Source organism: Bacillus rossius, chromosome 7, assembly GCF_032445375.1.
Source record: "Bacillus rossius redtenbacheri isolate Brsri chromosome 7, Brsri_v3, whole genome shotgun sequence".
In the NCBI taxonomy this organism is placed as follows: Eukaryota; Metazoa; Arthropoda; class Insecta; order Phasmatodea; family Bacillidae; genus Bacillus; species Bacillus rossius.
Window position 1 is genome coordinate 52,512,668 of NC_086335.1, and position 22,023 is coordinate 52,534,690.

Sequence of the window (22,023 nt, forward strand, 5' to 3'; positions counted from 1 at the left end):
TTTATTATGTGGTTATTTATGGACATAAATAGGACGTAAGTTAATAATATGCACATTTACTGTTATCTTCATAAAAATAATTTTTATATTATAATGGCACGAGGCTATAATTTTTAGATAGCATGTCAAAGAGCCTGTTTGGCCCAAGCCTCACGAATCTGTAAAACGGCCCTGGTCACGAAGACGCAAAGCAACCGGAGAGTGTATTCAATGATCCGCCAGGCGGGGTGACGACGCCTTCGGATGACTCATCGACCGCCCGAGAAGAGGTCGCAGCTTAACGCGCACATGGCAGTGGTCAAGACTACCACTGGAGTCTGTGTTCACCTCCAGACTGCTCGCATGCAGGGCTTCATGGAGCGCCGAGGCTGAACCGTCCTGACCCCCGGTAATGAATGAGTTACCGCTGAATCACGCTCGGAGACGTCTGTGATTTCCACGGCCTTGTGTGCAGTTGAAATAAATCATAGTCGTGCCCAGGATATTTTCACACATACATAGAATTTTATTCATATATATAACCAAAATTTCCTTTAACCTGCTATCTTCTAACAAGATAAACTATTGTAGCATTTTTATGTCATATAATATTTACCTTTTGAATAGCTACTTCAGTTTTCATGCCACAGTTTATATGTTATATAGGTTAAAGTAGTGTTATTTATTATTTACAGTATATTTAATTTACAGTAATATTATCAGAAGACAATATTTTACAAAATGTTATATTTTATAAAGTGTAAGTGTAAAATAATATTGAAAAACATTATCTTCATAATTTTTCAATTTGAAATTTAATTTATTAATACTATCATAATCATGAATATTTAACACCACATAATCTTTGTTATGCCTGGGCATAGCCAGCACAAAATCTGCACATACCTATCAATGAACCCATATACTTTAATGTTAAGCTCAAGTAACGATAAATAAATGTATATCTTTACATCTCTAGAATAACACCATTTAAATGATCTGGCTTCCAAGGTGGGGTCCTAAGGACTTTGACATCACGTACGTGACATGTATTTAAAACCCCAGGTTTGAGTGGTGATGTATGGGGAAGATGGGAACACTCTTAGAAACCTGGTGCCTACCAGAACGTCCGGCACATTTCTCACTTTGTAAATAGTAGTTCTGTGAGGGTGGCTTTGACTACTCTTTTGAAATGTACTGAGCTTGAGGTAGATCGGTGACATGGAAGTATACTATTTATGTGCTGATACATTCTATGTACATCATCAGCTCCAACCCTTGTGTATGTTACATAAGAAATTTAAATAATTGTCATGCTGTGCAGTTATTGTACCAGGTATCGAAGCAAGGATAAATACCTATTGCAAACTAATTCTCGCCAATGCCTCTTTGTGGGTGTGAGTGACCAGTGTTTAAAGTAGATCTACCCCTATAAGCTGTGAGGGTTGGTGTGAAATTTCCACTTTTCCTTATTTGTTTGTTGGCCTGACCTGAAATTGTTACATTGAGGAATGGTGAACACAGGCACCTTTTATAATTTTTATGAGAGGATATATACTTTAAATAATATATTTTATGTAATTACCTAAATCTTGTGTATGACAGTATTTAATGTCATCCAAAGGTCTTAGCCCTGTTATGCATGTCGTTACCAGTACTGTTTGTTGCAATTTTTTTATTTTTCTAATTTTTTTTGTAATTTCTGGTCTAGTGGATACGAGACCTAAGAGGAAGCGCGGTTACGTGGAGTGCCAGTACTGCGGCAAGCTGATCCACAGCGCTGGGATATCCACCCACGTGGAAGACAAGCACATGCCCTGTGAACCCGTGCCGTGCAAATTCTGCCCCAGCGTCTGCAGAACTAGGAACAGCCTGAGGGCCCACCTGAGCGTCTATCACCGCGGCATGAACTCCCAGTAGCTCGGCCGCCAGGACGTCTCCACGTTGCCGTCATGCACATCTCCCGCCGGATTTCTTCCAGCAGGCATGCATGTGATGATTCCCAAGAAAAAAATTCACATTCAAAGAAGGTAGTTTTGCAGTTGGTTTACAAACGGTCAGAACTTTTGTGTATACTGTCATAATTCAATGCATTACGTGTAGTGTAGAATTTTTATATGTAAACTCACTGATACTCATAGTTTATATGTATAATATGAATGCAATATGAATACAAACTTGATAACTCACCTATTACAAAATCTCAACATGTCAAAGACCTGGGAATTTTACTTGATCAAAAACTATTTATTCATCTTCAAATTCAAAACCTTATCTCGGTATCTAACAAAATACTTGGTCTAATTAAATTTATCACCTTCAACACCTCAAATATCGACTCTATTCTTTCTCTCTATACAGCACTAATACGATCGAATCTTGAATATGGTTCTATGATATGGAATAGCATCAATAACACTGACATTGAAAAGCTTGAAAGGATTCATTCTAAAGTATCTGACTATATTAACAAAAAATTAAATACCTTAAAATCATAGATTTAAATTCCCTCCTCGGTTCACTATCAACTAGAAGAAAGATCTTAGATGCCATAATTGTTTTCAATTGTTAGAATGGTAATCTTATATGTCCTCATATATTTGATGTTACTGGCTTTAAAATTCCTTTATTTAATAGCCGTAACCCACCTTTTTTGTGCACACTCTTAAATTCAAAAAATAATATTATATATAGAATTGTAAACAATTTCAATATGTATGTTAAATCACTTACAACCTACCTGAGAGAGAAAAAACTTGTTAAAAAAATTATTATTTTGGCATCCAAAGATTAATCATCTTTATGCTCTAATGTTTTTTCCCTAAATTATTTAATACTAGATATATTAATATAAAATTTTATCAATTTATGGATACTAACTGTAACTATCTACATAATATTATATGTTCTGTACTTACCTTAGTTACATGTAGTATATTCCATGGTGTTGTAATGCATTATATTTCCTTTAGTATTATCTTTTACTTTATGTTTCAATTATTCATACTAGATGTAACTTCAGTTTGTGTGCGTTATATGTGTCAATGTTTTAATTCATTTTGTTTTGTATTTGTTAATTGTAATTTTTTTGTGTTTGTTTTAATGTATGGTGGCTACTACCCTGACTCATCGCTGTTGGTAGTCATCTCACAAAATTAATAAATAAAAATAAATAAAAATAAATATGATTTTTGAAACTACTGAAATGAATTACTTATTTGTATTCTATGTCATGTATGGAAATAGTGTTATGTTATTACTGTTTACTTTTATCTGCTTGTATAACAAATCACATTTGCACCACAACTTTCAACACTAAATAAAGAAAGACAATGAGATTACCACATGCAACAAGAATCTTATGTGAATTACCAAAGTGCTTTCTTTAATGTAATATTTTAGGAATAGATCAAATTAAGTGATTGAATTATTCTAAATTCATTAAATTCATGTTTACTTGTTCAAAATATTTCAATAAAGTCTTTAAATGTTGTTTAACTAGAAACTACATGTGATTTGCATTCAGCAATTTAGACGAAAACAGAATTTGCATATATTTATCACGCTTGGCATTATTTTAAAATTTCTACATTAAAATTTGTGCCGGTGTCTTATATTATAAGTGTATTTGGAACACGAGAACACTTGAATTTTCTTGTTATCGAGGGTAGAGTACTCATTATAAGTTATCGTTGTTAGTACTGAAAGACTCACTCACTTTATTTTTCTCTTTGCTCTTGTCCAAACCTTAGATATTTAACACATTAAACGAGCAATACTTGTGTGTGTGTGTGTGTTTGTCTATACATGGGCATCTTGGAAACGGCTCCAATGATTTGGATGAAATTTTTTAGTTTGATAACTTTATGCTTTTCAAGTTTATCTATATAGGTGTCTTCCATGGAAAAATATGATTTTACACAAAAAATAATATATTTATCTAAATTTTACTTTATTGCTCATTAGCACCATTTGTTGTTAGCTTTTAAACTAGCTACTCAACTCGAGTTGTAGTTTTTAAATTAGATACTCAAATTACAGATGGCACTACATGACATTGTTAATTTAAAATTATCTTCTCAACTACAGATGGTGCTCACATCAAATAGCAATTCAATTTTATTGTGTTAAGCAGGGTAGCTGGAAGTTTTAGTGTACTTAATTTTATAGCATGATATCAGCTGATTCTCACTCTCAGGATAGATTAAAAAAGTCTTACCGAAAGGACCACTGTTTTGCAGAGTTACTGTGACTGTGAATAATTTTTTCAACATACATAATTATTGAGGTATAAATAAACAAAAAATAATTGATAGTAGCTGCAATAGCTTGAAATTTTCTTGTTTTAAAAAAATTTTTGAATTTAAATTTAACATCGTTAATATGTTACATTCAAACCAGCTATGCAGTTACAGATATTGTTTTATAATTTTACTAGCTTCATTGTAATCTCCCAGTTTTGTCTCTGTGAGTTTAGGTAGCCATAATTTTTGTTAGTAGCAATAATCATACCTTTATGTTTCCCTACTGCAAGACTGTGATGGTGTGATACCTAGCTTCCATTAATAATGTTCCATAGATTACTTATCCAGATATTAGGGCATTTTTTAATCAGATACCATAAAAATTTATGTTCTATTTTTAAACTGCAGATAAAATAATAATCTGGGATGTGTGATCAGATGTGTTGTTTTTTTTTTCCTTCAAATGATTTAGACATTTTTGTTATTTCATAATTTCTCATTATGTCTCTTTCTAGGAGCATTGACTAAAAAAAATAAATAATAAAACTGGATCATTTTGTTTTTACAAGTGCCTTGTCTCCTGTGTAAATATAAAAATTTAATGTTGCAGTTTCATTATAATTATTGCTATGCCTTATCTTTTTTTTCAGTTGATTTTTGTGTATATTGTCATCTGCTCTGCTCCAAATTCATTTGTAAGAAAAAATATCAAACGTTTGTTTTACAGTGCTCCAAATAAGTGATATTCATAACCTGAACTATGAAATATAACCATATTTATATTGCTGTGCAACCTCTACGTCATCTACTGAGTAGTTTGTCCACTGTATTATGGCAGGGCTGTGTTTAGGCAGAGGGCCACGTTCCTCAGGACGTGATTTGAGATTTGATTTACGTGAATTGGCTTTTCAAACTTTGTAGTTGTACGCACAGTAATTAATATGAGCGATAAGTCTTTGCTTTGCAGGTTGGCAATAGCTTTCCCAATTTCTTGGATAGTTTTGAATTTATGTAATTTATTACAATCAAACTTGTATTTATTATGTGGTTATTTATGGACATAAATAGGACGTAAGTTAATATTATGCACATTTACTGTTATCTTCATAAAAATAATTTTTATATTATAATGGCACGAGGCTAGAATTTTTAGATAGCATGTCAAAGAGCCTGTTTGGCCCAAGCCTCACGAATCTGTAAAACGGCCCTGGTCACGAAGACGCAAAGCACCCGGAGAGTGTATTGAATGATCCGCCAGGCGGGGTGACGACGCCTTCGGATGACTCATCGACCGCCCGAGAAGAGGTCGCAGCTTAACGCGCACATGGCAGTGGTCAAGACTACCACTGGAGTCTGTGTTCACCTCCAGACTGCTCGCATGCAGGTCTTCATGGAGCGCCGAGGCTGAACCGTCCTGACCCCCGGTAATGAATGAGTTAACGCTGAATCACGCTCGGAGACGTCTGTGATTTCCACGGCCTTGTGTGCAGTTGAAATAAATCATAGTCGTGCCCAGGATATTTTCACACATACATAGAATTTTATTCATATATATAACCAAAATTTCCTTTAACCTGCTATCTTCTAACAACATAAACTATTGTAGCATTTTTATGTCATATAATATTTACCTTTTGAATAGCTACTTCAGTTTTCATGCCACAGTTTATATGTTATATAGGTTAAAGTAGTGTTATTTATTATTTACAGTATATTTAATTTACAGTAATATTATCAGAAGACAATATTTTACAAAATGTTATATTTTATAAAGTGTAAGTGTAAAATAATATTGAAAAACATTATCTTCATAATTTTTCAATTTGAAATTTAATTTATTAATACTATCATAATCATGAATATTTAACACCACATAATCTTTGTTATGCCTGGGCATAGCCAGCACAAAATCTGCACATACCTATCAATGAACCCATATACTTTAATGTTAAGCTCAAGTAACGATAAATAAATGTATATCTTTACATCTCTAGAATAACACCATTTAAATGATCTGGCTTCCAAGGTGGGGTCCTAAGGACTTTGACATCACGTACGTGACATGTATTTAAAACCCCAGGTTTGAGTGGTGATGTATGGGGAAGATGGGAACACTCTTAGAAACCTGGTGCCTACCAGAACGTCCGGCACATTTCTCACTTTGTAAATAGTAGTTCTGTGAGGGTGGCTTTGACTACTCTTTTGAAATGTACTGAGCTTGAGGTAGATCGGTGACATGGAAGTATACTATTTATGTGCTGATACATTCTATGTACATCATCAGCTCCAACCCTTGTGTATGTTACATAAGAAATTTAAATAATTGTCATGCTGTGCAGTTATTGTACCAGGTATCGAAGCAAGGATAAATACCTATTGCAAACTAATTCTCGCCAATGCCTCTTTGTGGGTGTGAGTGACCAGTGTTTAAAGTAGATCTACCCCTATAAGCTGTGAGGGTTGGTGTGAAACTTCCACTTTTCCTTATTTGTTTGTTGGCCTGACCTGAAATTGTTACATTGAGGAATGGTGAACACAGGCACCTTTTATAATTTTTATGAGAGGATATATACTTTAAATAATATATTTTATGTAATTACCTAAATCTTGTGTATGACAGTATTTAATGTCATCCAAAGGTCTTAGCCCTGTTATGCATGTCGTTACCAGTACTGTTTGTTGCAATTTTTTTATTTTTCTAATTTTGTTTGTAATTTCTGGTCTAGTGGATACGAGACCCAAGAGGAAGCGCGGTTACGTGGAGTGCCAGTACTGCGGCAAGCTGATCCACAGCGCTGGGATATCCACCCACGTGGAAGACAAGCACATGCCCTGTGAACCCGTGCCGTGCAAATTCTGCCCCAGCGTCTGCAGAACTAGGAACAGCCTGAGGGCCCACCTGAGCGTCTATCACCGCGGCATGAACTCCCAGTAGCTCGGCCGCCAGGACGTCTCCACGTTGCCGTCATGCACATCTCCCGCCGGATTTCTTCCAGCAGGCATGCATGTGATGATTCCCAAGAAAAAAATTCACATTCAAAGAAGGTAGTTTTGCAGTTGGTTTACAAACGGTCAGAACTTTTGTGTATACTGTCATAATTCAATGCATTACGTGTAGTGTAGAATTTTTATATGTAAACTCACTGATACTCATAGTTTATATGTATAATATGAATGCAATATGAATACAAACTTGATAACTCACCTATTACAAAATCTCAACATGTCAAAGACCTGGGAATTTTACTTGATCAAAAACTATTTATTCATCTTCAAATTCAAAACCTTATCTCGGTATCTAACAAAATACTTGGTCTAATTAAATTTATCACCTTCAACACCTCAAATATCGACTCTATTCTTTCTCTCTATACAGCACTAATACGATCGAATCTTGAATATGGTTCTATGATATGGAATAGCATCAATAACACTGACATTGAAAAGCTTGAAAGGATTCATTCTAAAGTATCTGACTATATTAACAAAAAATTAAATACCTTAAAATCATAGATTTAAATTCCCTCCTCGGTTCACTATCAACTAGAAGAAAGATCTTAGATGCCATAATTGTTTTCAATTGTTAGAATGGTAATCTTATATGTCCTCATATATTTGATGTTACTGGCTTTAAAATTCCTTTATTAAATAGCCGTAACCCACCTTTTTTGTGCACACTCTTAAATTCAAAAAATAATATTATATATAGAATTGTAAACAATTTCAATATGTATGTTAAATCACTTACAACCTACCTGAGAGAGAAAAAACTTGTTAAAAAAATTATTATTTTGGCATCCAAAGATTAATCATCTTTATGCTCTAATGTTTTTTCCCTAAATTATTTAATACTAGATATATTAATATAAAATTTTATCAATTTATGGATACTAACTGTAACTATCTACATAATATTATATGTTCTGTACTTACCTTAGTTACATGTAGTATATTCCATGGTGTTGTAATGCATTATATTTCCTTTAGTATTATCTTTTACTTTATGTTTCAATTATTCATACTAGATGTAACTTCAGTTTGTGTGTGTTGTATGTGTCAATGTTTTAATTCATTTTGTTTTGTATTTGTTAATTGTAATTTTTTTGTGTTTGTTTTAATGTATGGTGGCTACTACCCTGACTCATCGCTGTTGGTAGTCATCTCACAAAATTAATAAATAAAAATAAATAAAAATAAATATGATTTTTGAAACTACTGAAATGAATTACTTATTTGTATTCTATGTCATGTATGGAAATAGTGTTATGTTATTACTGTTTACTTTTATCTGCTTGTATAACAAATCACATTTGCACCACAACTTTCAACACTAAATAAAGAAAGACAATGAGATTACCACATGCAACAAGAATCTTATGTGAATTACCAAAGTGCTTTCTTTAATGTAATATTTTAGGAATAGATCAAATTAAGTGATTGAATTATTCTAAATTCATTAAATTCATGTTTACTTGTTCAAAATATTTCAATAAAGTCTTTAAATGTTGTTAAACTAGAAACTACATGTGATTTGCATTCAGCAATTTAGACGAAAACAGAATTTGCATATATTTATCACGCTTGGCATTATTTTAAAATTTCTACATTAAAATTTGTGCCGGTGTCTTATATTATAAGTGTATTTGGAACACGAGAACACTTGAATTTTCTTGTTATCGAGGGTAGAGTACTCATTATAAGTTATCGTTGTTAGTACTGAAAGACTCACTCACTTTATTTTTCTCTTTGCTCTTGTCCAAACCTTAGATATTTAACACATTAAACGAGCAATACTTGTGTGTGTGTGTGTGTTTGTCTATACATGGGCATCTTGGAAACGGCTCCAATGATTTGGATGAAATTTTTTAGTTTGATAACTTTATGCTTTTCAAGTTTATCTATATAGGTGTCTTCCATGGAAAAATATGATTTTACACAAAAAATAATATATTTTTCTAAATGTTACTTTATTGCTCATTAGCACCATTTTTTGTTAGCTTTTAAACTAGCTACTCAACTCGAGTTGTAGTTTTTAAATTAGATACTCAAATTACAGATGGCACTACATGACATTGTTAATTTAAAATTATCTTCTCAACTACAGATGGTGCTCACATCAAATAGCAATTCAATTTTATTGTGTTAAGCAGGGTAGCTGGAAGTTTTAGTGTACTTAATTTTATAGCATGATATCAGCTGATTCTCACTCTCAGGATAGATTAAAAAAGTCTTACCGAAAGGACCACTGTTTGCAGAGTTACTGTGACTGTGAATAATTTTTTCAACATACATAATTATTGAGGTATAAATAAACAAAAAATAATTGATAGTAGCTGCAATAGCTTGAAATTTTCTTGTTTTAAAAAAAATTTTGAATTTAAATTTAACATCGTTAATATGTTACATTCAAACCAGCTATGCAGTTACAGATATTGTTTTATAATTTTACTAGCTTCATTGTAATCTCCCAGTTTTGTCTCTGTGAGTTTAGGTAGCCATAATTTTTGTTAGTAGCAATAATCATACCTTTATGTTTCCCTACTGCAAGACTGTGATGGTGTGATACCTAGCTTCCATTAATAATGTTCCATAGATTACTTATCCAGATATTAGGGCATTTTTTAATCAGATACCATAAAAATTTATGTTCTATTTTTAAACTGCAGATAAAATAATAATCTGGGATGTGTGATCAGATGTGTTGTTTTTTTTTTCCTTCAAATGATTTAGACATTTTTGTTATTTCATAATTTCTCATTATGTCTCTTTCTAGGAGCATTGACTAAAAAAAATAATTAATAAAACTGGATCATTTTGTTTTTACAAGTGCCTTGTCTCCTGTGTAAATATAAAAATTTAATGTTGCAGTTTCATTATAATTATTGCTATGCCTTATCTTTTTTTTCAGTTGATTTTTGTGTATATTGTCATCTGCTCTGCTCCAAATTCATTTGTAAGAAAAAATATCAAACGTTTGTTTTACAGTGCTCCAAATAAGTGATATTCATAACTTGAACTATGAAATATAACCATATTTATATTGCTGTGCAACCTCTACGTCATCTACTGAGTAGTTTGTCCACTGTATTATGGCAGGGCTGTGTTTAGGCAGAGGGCCACGTTCCTCAGGACGTGATTTGAGATTTGATTTACGTGAATTGGCTTTTCAAACTTTGTAGTTGTACGCACAGTAATTAATATGAGCGATAAGTCTTTGCTTTGCAGGTTGGCAATAGCTTTCCCAATTTCTTGGATAGTTTGGAATTTATGTAATTTATTACAATCAAACTTGTATTTATTATGTGGTTATTTATGGACATAAATAGGACGTAAGTTAATAATATGCACATTTACTGTTATCTTCATAAAAATAATTTTTATATTATAATGGCACGAGGCTATAATTTTTAGATAGCATGTCAAAGAGCCTGTTTGGCCCAAGCCTCACGAATCTGTAAAACGGCCCTGGTCACGAAGACGCAAAGCAACCGGAGAGTGTATTCAATGATCCGCCAGGCGGGGTGACGACGCCTTCGGATGACTCATCGACCGCCCGAGAAGAGGTCGCAGCTTAACGCGCACATGGCAGTGGTCAAAACTACCACTGGAGTCTGTGTTCACCTCCAGACTGCTCGCATGCAGGGCTTCATGGAGCGCCGAGGCTGAACCGTCCTGACCCCCGGTAATGAATGAGTTACCGCTGAATCACGCTCGGAGACGTCTGTGATTTCCACGGCCTTGTGTGCAGTTGAAATAAATCATAGTCGTGCCCAGGATATTTTCACACATACATAGAATTTTATTCATATATATAACCAAAATTTCCTTTAACCTGCTATCTTCTAACAAGATAAACTATTCTAGCATTTTTATGTCATATAATATTTACCTTTTGAATAGCTACTTCAGTTTTCATGCCACAGTTTATATGTTATATAGGTTAAAGTAGTGTTATTTATTATTTACAGTATATTTAATTTACAGAAATATTATCAGAAGACAATATTTTACAAAATGTTATATTTTATAAAGTGTAAGTGTAAAATAATATTGAAAAACATTATCTTCATAATTTTTCAATTTGAAATTTAATTTATTAATACTATCATAATCATGAATATTTAACACCACATAATCTTTGTTATGCCTGGGCATAGCCAGCACAAAATCTGCACATACCTATCAATGAACCCATATACTTTAATGTTAAGCTCAAGTAACGATAAATAAATGTATATCTTTACATCTCTAGAATAACACCATTTAAATGATCTGGCTTCCAAGGTGGGGTCCTAAGGACTTTGACATCACGTACGTGACATGTATTTAAAACCCCAGGTTTGAGTGGTGATGTATGGGGAAGATGGGAACACTCTTAGAAACCTGGTGCCTACCAGAACGTCCGGCACATTTCTCACTTTGTAAATAGTAGTTCTGTGAGGGTGGCTTTCATAGGCGTGCGCACGGTAGGTGCCACAGGTGCCTTTGCACCACCATTAGGGTTAACGTTTTTTTGTTTTTTACAAGCAGAAATATTACATACTTACAAAAACCCGTATTATTTCCAAAAAAAAAATATGTTTTTCCAATCGTGTCGAGTTACAGATATGTGCTCATAACACTATCAGTACCTATATCAATTATCAATCAAACCAACTATACACACGGAAACAAGCCAGGTGCAATTACTTGTGTTGTACACGCGGGCCGCGGCTACGAAACTTCTGAAATGTAAATACTTCTCCTAGTTCTCCTCGAATTACATAGAATGCACGCTCGGTGTCCACTGTTCACTCCACTCGGCAGGAGCATGGAATAATAGCCGCCGTCCGCCAGGGTTTATTTAAAAAAAGAGAGTGAGTTTAGTTAGTTAAAAGGATAGGCTTACTCGATGACTTATATGCAGTCGCAGACAAAACATTTTTGTTGTATTCCAAAAGTAAAAATTTTGCCCACTCTTATTTGTGTATTTTTATTATTCTAATATTTTACATATTTGAGGTATGTTACAAAAACTCCCTTGATTTGTTGATTGCATTTATTTGGCGTCTTCAGAAAACCTGTAAGTATGGTGTTTCAAAGCCACCAGCATGAATTCCGTGCAAACAATTTGTGCAATTTACTTTATGGCTCAACAAAGCTTAAAACTGTAAATAGTTTAGTAGTTTTCTTGGCGATTGTAACGTCAAAGCCATAATTTGTCATAAAAAATGTTAAAATTTTTGTATATGTGTATTTAAAGTTTTTGTTCGGAAACACCTAAAATAGCACCATTTTGCGCTTTCAAATCCAAATTTTTCCGGCCGCTTTAGGCTCGGGGTCCGTGAATGACAGGGCTGTTGTGTAATCTGGCACCACCACTACTAAAGTCCTGAGCACGCCTATGGTGGCTTTGACTAATCTTTTGAAATGTACTGAGCTTGAGGTAGATCGGTGACATGGAAGTATACTATTTATGTGCTGATACATTCTATGTACATCATCAGCTCCAACCCTTGTGTATGTTACATAAGAAATTTAAATAATTGTCATGCTTTGCAGTTATTGTACCAGGTATCGAAGCAAGGATAAATACCTATTGCAAACTAATTCTCGCCAATGCCTCTTTGTGGGTGTGAGTGACCAGTGTTTAAAGTAGATCTACCCCTATAAGCTGTGAGGGTTGGTGAGAAACTTCCACTTTTCCTTATTTGTTTTTTGGCCTGACCTGAAATTGTTACATTGAGGAATGGTGAACACAGGCACCTTTTATAATTTTTATGAGAAAATATATACTTTAAATAATATATTTTATGTAATTACCAAAATCTTGTGTATGACAGTATTTAATGTCATCCAAAGGTCTTAGCCCTGTTATGCATGTCGTTACCAGTACTGTTTGTTGCAATTTTTTTATTTTTCTAATTTTGTTTGTAATTTCTGGTCTAGTGGATACGAGACCCAAGAGGAAGCGCGGTTACGTGGAGTGCCAGTACTGCGGCAAGCTGATCCACAGCGCTGGGATATCCACCCACGTGGAAGACAAGCACATGCCCTGTGAACCCGTGCCGTGCCAATTCTGCCCCAGCGTCTGCAGAACTAGGAACAGCCTGAGGGCCCACCTGAGCGTCTATCACCGCGGCATGAACTCCCAGTAGCTCGGCCGCCAGGACGTCTCCACGTTGCCGTCATGCACATCTCCCGCCGGATTTCTTCCAGCAGGCATGCATGTGATGATTCCCAAGAAAAAAATTCACATTCAAAGAAGGTAGTTTTGCAGTTGGTTTACAAACGGTCAGAATTTTTGTGTATACTGTCATAATTCAATGCATTACGTGTAGTGTAGAATTTTTATATGTAAACTCACTGATACTCATATGTTATATGTATAATATGAATGCAATATGAATACAAACTTGATAACTCACCTATTACAAAATCTCAACATGTCAAAGACCTGGGAATTTTACTTGATCAAAAACTATTTTTTCATCTTCAAATTCAAAACCTTATCTCGGTATCTAACAAAATACTTGGTCTAATTAAATTTATCACCTTCAACACCTCAAATATCGACTCTATTCTTTCTCTCTATACAGCACTAATACGATCGAATCTTGAATATGGTTCTATGATATGGAATAGCATCAATAACACTGACATTAAAAAGCTTGAAAGGATTCATTCTAAAGTATCTGACTATATTAACAAAAAATTAAATACCTTAAAATCATAGATTTAAATTCCCTCCTCGGTTCACTATCAACTAGAAGAAAGATCTTAGATGCCATAATTGTTTTCAATTGTTAGAATGGTAATCTTATATGTCCTCATATATTTGATGTTACTGGCTTTAAAATTCCTTTATTTAATAGCAGTAACCCACCTTTTTTGTACACACTCTTAAATTCAAAAAATAATATTATATATAGACTTGTAAACAATTTCAATATGTATGTTAAATCACTTACAACCTACCTGAGAGAGAAAAAACTTGTTAAAAAAATTATTATTTTGGCATCCAAAGATTAATCATCTTTATGCTCTAATGTTTTTTCCCTAAATTATTTAATACTAGATATATTAATATAAAATTTTACCAATTTATGGATACTAACTGTAACTATCTACATAATATTATATGTTCTGTACTTACCTTAGTTACATGTAGTATATTCCATGGTGTTGTAATGCATTATATTTCCTTTAGTATTATCTTTTACTTGATGTTTCAATTATTCATACTAGATGTAACTTCAGTTTGTGTGTGTTGTATGTGTCAATGTTTTAATTCATTTTGTTTTGTATTTGTTAATTGTAATTTTTTTGTGTTTGTTTTAATGTATGGTGGCTACCACCCTGACTCATCGCTGTTGGTAGTCATCTCACAAAATTAATAAATAAAAATAAATAAAAATAAATATGATTTTTGAAACTACTGAAATGAATTACTTATTTGTATTCTATGTCATGTATGGAAATAGTGTTATGTTATTACTGTTTACTTTTATCTGCTTGTATAACAAATCACATTTGCACCACAACTTTCAACACTAAATAAAGAAAGACAATGAGATTACCACATGCAACAAGAATCTTATGTGAATTACCAAAGTGCTTTCTTTAATGTAATATTTTAGGAATAGATCAAATTAAGTGATTGAATTATTCTAAATTCATTAAATTCATGTTTACTTGTTCAAAATATTTCAATAAAGTCTTTAAATGTTGTTAAACTAGAAACTACATGTGATTTGCATTCAGCAATTTAGACGAAAACAGAATTTGCATATATTTATCACGCTTGGCATTATTTTAAAATTTCTACATTAAAATTTGTGCCGGTGTCTTATATTATAAGTGTATTTGGAACACGAGAACACTTGAATTTTCTTGTTATCGAGGGTAGAGTACTCATTATAAGTTATCGTTGTTAGTACTGAAAGACTCACTCACTTTATTTTTCTCTTTGCTCTTGTCCAAACCTTAGATATTTAACACATTAAACGAGCAATACTTGTGTGTGTGTGTGTTTGTCTATACATGGGCATCTTGGAAACGGCTCCAATGATTTGGATGAAATTTTTTAGTTTGATAACTTTATGCTTTTCAAGTTTATCTATATAGGTGTCTTCCATGGAAAAATATGATTTTACACAAAAAATAATATATTTATCTAAATTTTACTTTATTGCTCATTAGCACCATTTTTTGTTAGCTTTTAAACTAGCTACTCAACTCGAGTTGTAGTTTTTAAATTAGATACTCAAATTACAGATGGCACTACATGACATTGTTAATTTAAAATTATCTTCTCAACTACAGATGGTGCTCACATCAAATAGCAATTCAATTTTATTGTGTTAAGCAGGGTAGCTGGAAGTTTTAGTGTACTTAATTTTATAGCATGATATCAGCTGATTCTCACTCTCAGGATAGATTAAAAAAGTCTTACCGAAAGGACCACTGTTTGCAGAGTTACTGTGACTGTGAATAATTTTTTCAACATACATAATTATTGAGGTATAAATAAACAAAAAATAATTGATAGTAGCTGCAATAGCTTGAAATTTTCTTGTTTTAAAAAAATTTTTGAATTTAAATTTAACATCGTTAATATGTTACATTCAAACCAGCTATGCAGTTACAGATATTGTTTTATAATTTTACTAGCTTCATTGTAATCTCCCAGTTTTGTCTCTGTGAGTTTAGGTAGCCATAATTTTTGTTAGTAGCAATAATCATACCTTTATGTTTCCCTACTGCAAGACTGTGATGGTGTGATACCTAGCTTCCATTAATAATGTTCCATAGATTACTTATCCAGATATTAGGGCATTTTTTAATCAGATACCATAAAAATTTATGTTCTATTTTTAAACTGCAGATAAAATAATAATCTGGGATGTGTGATCAGATGTGTTGTTTTTTTTTTCCTTCAAATGATTTAGACATTTTTGTTATTTCATAATTTCTCATTATGTCTCTTTCTAGGAGCATTGACTAAAAAAAATAAATAATAAAACTGGATCATTTTGTTTTTACAAGTGCCTTGTCTACTGTGTAAATATAAAAATTTAAGGTTGCAGTTTCATTATAATTATTGCTATGCCTTATCTTTTTTTTCAGTTGATTTTTGTGTATATTGTCATCTGCTCTGCTCCAAATTCATTTGTAAGAAAAAATATCAAACGTTTGTTTTACAGTGCTCCAAATAAGTGATATTCATAACCTGAACTATGAAATATAACCATATTTATATTGCTGTGCAACCTCTACGTCATCTACTGAGTAGTTTGTCCACTGTATTATGGCAGGGCTGTGTTTAGGCAGAGGGCCACGTTCCTCAGGACGTGATTTGAGATTTGATTTACGTGAATTGGCGTTTCAAACTTTGTAGTTGTACGCACAGTAATTAATATGAGCGATAAGTCTTTGCTTTGCAGGTTGGCAATAGCTTTCCCAATTTCTTGGATAGTTTTGAATTTATGTAATTTATTACAATCAAACTTGTATTTATTATGTGGTTATTTATGGACATAAATAGGACGTAAGTTAATATTATGCACATTTACTGTTATCTTCATAAAAATAATTTTTATATTATAATGGCACGAGGCTAGAATTTTTAGATAGCATGTCAAAGAGCCTGTTTGGCCCAAGCCTCACGAATCTGTAAAACGGCCCTGGTCACGAAGACGCAAAGCACCCGGAGAGTGTATTGAATGATCCGCCAGGCGGGGTGACGACGCCTTCGGATGACTCATCGACCGCCCGAGAAGAGGTCGCAGCTTAACGCGCACATGGCAGTGGTCAAGACTACCACTGGAGTCTGTGTTCACCTCCAGACTGCTCGCATGCAGGGCTTCATGGAGCGCCGAGGCTGAACCGTCCTGACCCCCGGTAATGAATGAGTTAACGCTGAATCACGCTCGGAGACGTCTGTGATTTCCACGGCCTTGTGTGCAGTTGAAATAAATCATAGTCGTGCCCAGGATATTTTCACACATACATAGAATTTTATTCATATATATAACCAAAATTTCCTTTAACCTGCTATCTTCTAACAAGATAAACTATTGTAGCATTTTTATGTCATATAATATTTACCTTTTGAATAGCTACTTCAGTTTTCATGCCACAGTTTATATGTTATATAGGTTAAAGTAGTGTTATTTATTATTTACAGTATATTTAATTTACAGTAATATTATCAGAAGACAATATTTTACAAAATGTTATATTTTATAAAGTGTAAGTGTAAAATAATATTGAAAAACATTATCTTCATAATTTTTCAATTTGAAATTTAATTTATTAATACTATCATAATCATGAATATTTAACACCACATAATCTTTGTTATGCCTGGGCATAGCCAGCACAAAATATGCACATACCTATCAATGAACCCATATACTTTAATGTTAAGCTCAAGTAACGATAAATAAATGTATATCTTTACATCTCTAGAATAACACCATTTAAATGATCTGGCTTCCAAGGTGGGGTCCTAAGGACTTTGACATCACGTACGTGACATGTATTTAAAACCCCAGGTTTGAGTGGTGATGTATGGGGAAGATGGGAACACTCTTAGAAACCTGGTGCCTACCAGAACGTCCGGCACATTTCTCACTTTGTAAATAGTAGTTCTGTGAGGGTGGCTTTGACTACTCTTTTGAAATGTACTGAGCTTGAGGTAGATCGGTGACATGGAAGTATACTATTTATGTGCTGATACATTCTATGTACATCATCAGCTCCAACCCTTGTGTATGTTACATAAGAAATTTAAATAATTGTCATGCTGTGCAGTTATTGTACCAGGTATCGAAGCAAGGATAAATACCTATTGCAAACTAATTCTCGCCAATGCCTCTTTGTGGGTGTGAGTGACCAGTGTTTAAAGTAGATCTACCCCTATAAGCTGTGAGGGTTGGTGTGAAACTTCCACTTTTCCTTATTTGTTTGTTGGCCTGACCTGAAATTGTTACATTGAGGAATGGTGAACACAGGCACCTTTTATAATTTTTATGAGAGGATATATACTTTAAATAATATATTTTATGTAATTACCTAAATCTTGTGTATGACAGTATTTAATGTCATCCAAAGGTCTTAGCCCTGTTATGCATGTCGTTACCAGTACTGTTTGTTGCAATTTTTTTATTTTTCTAATTTTGTTTGTAATTTCTGGTCTAGTGGATACGAGACCCAAGAGGAAGCGCGGTTACGTGGAGTGCCAGTACTGCGGCAAGCTGATCCACAGCGCTGGGATATCCACCCACGTGGAAGACAAGCACATGCCCTGTGAACCCGTGCCGTGCAAATTCTGCCCCAGCGTCTGCAGAACTAGGAACAGCCTGAGGGCCCACCTGAGCGTCTATCACCGCGGCATGAACTCCCAGTAGCTCGGCCGCCAGGACGTCTCCACGTTGCCGTCATGCACATCTCCCGCCGGATTTCTTCCAGCAGGCATGCATGTGATGATTCCCAAGAAAAAAATTCACATTCAAAGAAGGTAGTTTTGCAGTTGGTTTACAAACGGTCAGAACTTTTGTGTATACTGTCATAATTCAATGCATTACGTGTAGTGTAGAATTTTTATATGTAAACTCACTGATACTCATAGTTTATATGTATAATATGAATGCAATATGAATACAAACTTGATAACTCACCTATTACAAAATCTCAACATGTCAAAGACCTGGGAATTTTACTTGATCAAAAACTATTTATTCATCTTCAAATTCAAAACCTTATCTCGGTATCTAACAAAATACTTGGTCTAATTAAATTTATCACCTTCAACACCTCAAATATCGACTCTATTCTTTCTCTCTATACAGCACTAATACGATCGAATCTTGAATATGGTTCTATGATATGGAATAGCATCAATAACACTGACATTGAAAAGCTTGAAAGGATTCATTCTAAAGTATCTGACTATATTAACAAAAAATTAAATACCTTAAAATCATAGATTTAAATTCCCTCCTCGGTTCACTATCAACTAGAAGAAAGATCTTAGATGCCATAATTGTTTTCAATTGTTAGAATGGTAATCTTATATGTCCTCATATATTTGATGTTACTGGCTTTAAAATTCCTTTATTAAATAGCCGTAACCCACCTTTTTTGTGCACACTCTTAAATTCAAAAAATAATATTATATATAGAATTGTAAACAATTTCAATATGTATGTTAAATCACTTACAACCTACCTGAGAGAGAAAAAACTTGTTAAAAAAATTATTATTTTGGCATCCAAAGATTAATCATCTTTATGCTCTAATGTTTTTTCCCTAAATTATTTAATACTAGATATATTAATATAAAATTTTATCAATTTATGGATACTAACTGTAACTATCTACATAATATTATATGTTCTGTACTTACCTTAGTTACATGTAGTATATTCCATGGTGTTGTAATGCATTATATTTCCTTTAGTATTATCTTTTACTTTATGTTTCAATTATTCATACTAGATGTAACTTCAGTTTGTGTGTGTTGTATGTGTCAATGTTTTAATTCATTTTGTTTTGTATTTGTTAATTGTAATTTTTTTGTGTTTGTTTTAATGTATGGTGGCTACTACCCTGACTCATCGCTGTTGGTAGTCATCTCACAAAATTAATAAATAAAAATAAATAAAAATAAATATGATTTTTGAAACTACTGAAATGAATTACTTATTTGTATTCTATGTCATGTATGGAAATAGTGTTATGTTATTACTGTTTACTTTTATCTGCTTGTATAACAAATCACATTTGCACCACAACTTTCAACACTAAATAAAGAAAGACAATGAGATTACCACATGCAACAAGAATCTTATGTGAATTACCAAAGTGCTTTCTTTAATGTAATATTTTAGGAATAGATCAAATTAAGTGATTGAATTATTCTAAATTCATTAAATTCATGTTTACTTGTTCAAAATATTTCAATAAAGTCTTTAAATGTTGTTAAACTAGAAACTACATGTGATTTGCATTCAGCAATTTAGACGAAAACAGAATTTGCATATATTTATCACGCTTGGCATTATTTTAAAATTTCTACATTAAAATTTGTGCCGGTGTCTTATATTATAAGTGTATTTGGAACACGAGAACACTTGAATTTTCTTGTTATCGAGGGTAGAGTACTTATTATAAGTTATCGTTGTTAGTACTGAAAGACTCACTCACTTTATTTTTCTCTTTGCTCTTGTCCAAACCTTAGATATTTAACACATTAAACGAGCAATACTTGTGTGTGTGTGTGTTTGTCTATACATGGGCATCTTGGAAACGGCTCCAATGATTTGGATGAAATTTTTTAGTTTGATAACTTTATGCTTTTCAAGTTTATCTATATAGGTGTCTTCCATGGAAAAATATGATTTTACACAAAAAATAATATATTTTTCTAAATGTTACTTTATTGCTCATTAGCACCATTTTTTGTTAGCTTTTAAACTAGCTACTCAACTCGAGTTGTAGTTTTTAAATTAGATACTCAAATTACAGATGGCACTACATGACATTGTTAATTTAAAATTATCTTCTCAACTACAGATGGTGCTCACATCAAATAGCAATTCAATTTTATTGTGTTAAGCAGGGTAGCTGGAAGTTTTAGTGTACTTAATTTTATAGCATGATATCAGCTGATTCTCACTCTCAGGATAGATTAAAAAAGTCTTACCGAAAGGACCACTGTTTGCAGAGTTACTGTGACTGTGAATAATTTTTTCAACATACATAATTATTGAGGTATAAATAAACAAAAAATAATTGATAGTAGCTGCAATAGCTTGAAATTTTCTTGTTTTAAAAAAAATTTTGAATTTAAATTTAACATCGTTAATATGTTACATTCAAACCAGCTATGCAGTTACAGATATTGTTTTATAATTTTACTAGCTTCATTGTAATCTCCCAGTTTTGTCTCTGTGAGTTTAGGTAGCCATAATTTTTGTTAGTAGCAATAATCATACCTTTATGTTTCCCTACTGCAAGACTGTGATGGTGTGATACCTAGCTTCCATTAATAATGTTCCATAGATTACTTATCCAGATATTAGGGCATTTTTTAATCAGATACCATAAAAATTTATGTTCTATTTTTAAACTGCAGATAAAATAATAATCTGGGATGTGTGATCAGATGTGTTGTTTTTTTTTTCCTTCAAATGATTTAGACATTTTTGTTATTTCATAATTTCTCATTATGTCTCTTTCTAGGAGCATTGACTAAAAAAAATAATTAATAAAACTGGATCATTTTGTTTTTACAAGTGCCTTGTCTCCTGTGTAAATATAAAAATTTAATGTTGCAGTTTCATTATAATTATTGCTATGCCTTATCTTTTTTTTCAGTTGATTTTTGTGTATATTGTCATCTGCTCTGCTCCAAATTCATTTGTAAGAAAAAATATCAAACGTTTGTTTTACAGTGCTCCAAATAAGTGATATTCATAACTTGAACTATGAAATATAACCATATTTATATTGCTGTGCAACCTCTACGTCATCTACTGAGTAGTTTGTCCACTGTATTATGGCAGGGCTGTGTTTAGGCAGAGGGCCACGTTCCTCAGGACGTGATTTGAGATTTGATTTACGTGAATTGGCTTTTCAAACTTTGTAGTTGTACGCACAGTAATTAATATGAGCGATAAGTCTTTGCTTTGCAGGTTGGCAATAGCTTTCCCAATTTCTTGGATAGTTTGGAATTTATGTAATTTATTACAATCAAACTTGTATTTATTATGTGGTTATTTATGGACATAAATAGGACGTAAGTTAATAATAT

The 22,023-nt window shown here is 32.9% G+C and overlaps 1 protein-coding gene and 1 long non-coding RNA gene across 14 annotated transcripts in view; both read left to right on the plus strand.

The window, feature by feature from the left end:
• Positions 1-22,023, plus strand: part of LOC134534020 (protein abrupt-like) — a 354,312-nt gene that overhangs the window by 245,329 nt on the left and 86,960 nt on the right. The gene's annotated exons all lie outside the window — the stretch shown is intronic.
• Positions 5,974-20,356, plus strand: LOC134534027 (uncharacterized). Its single transcript, XR_010075431.1, has 3 exons — positions 5,974-7,268; positions 13,152-13,470; positions 18,408-20,356. It is a non-coding gene; the product is annotated as an uncharacterized LOC134534027 (long non-coding RNA).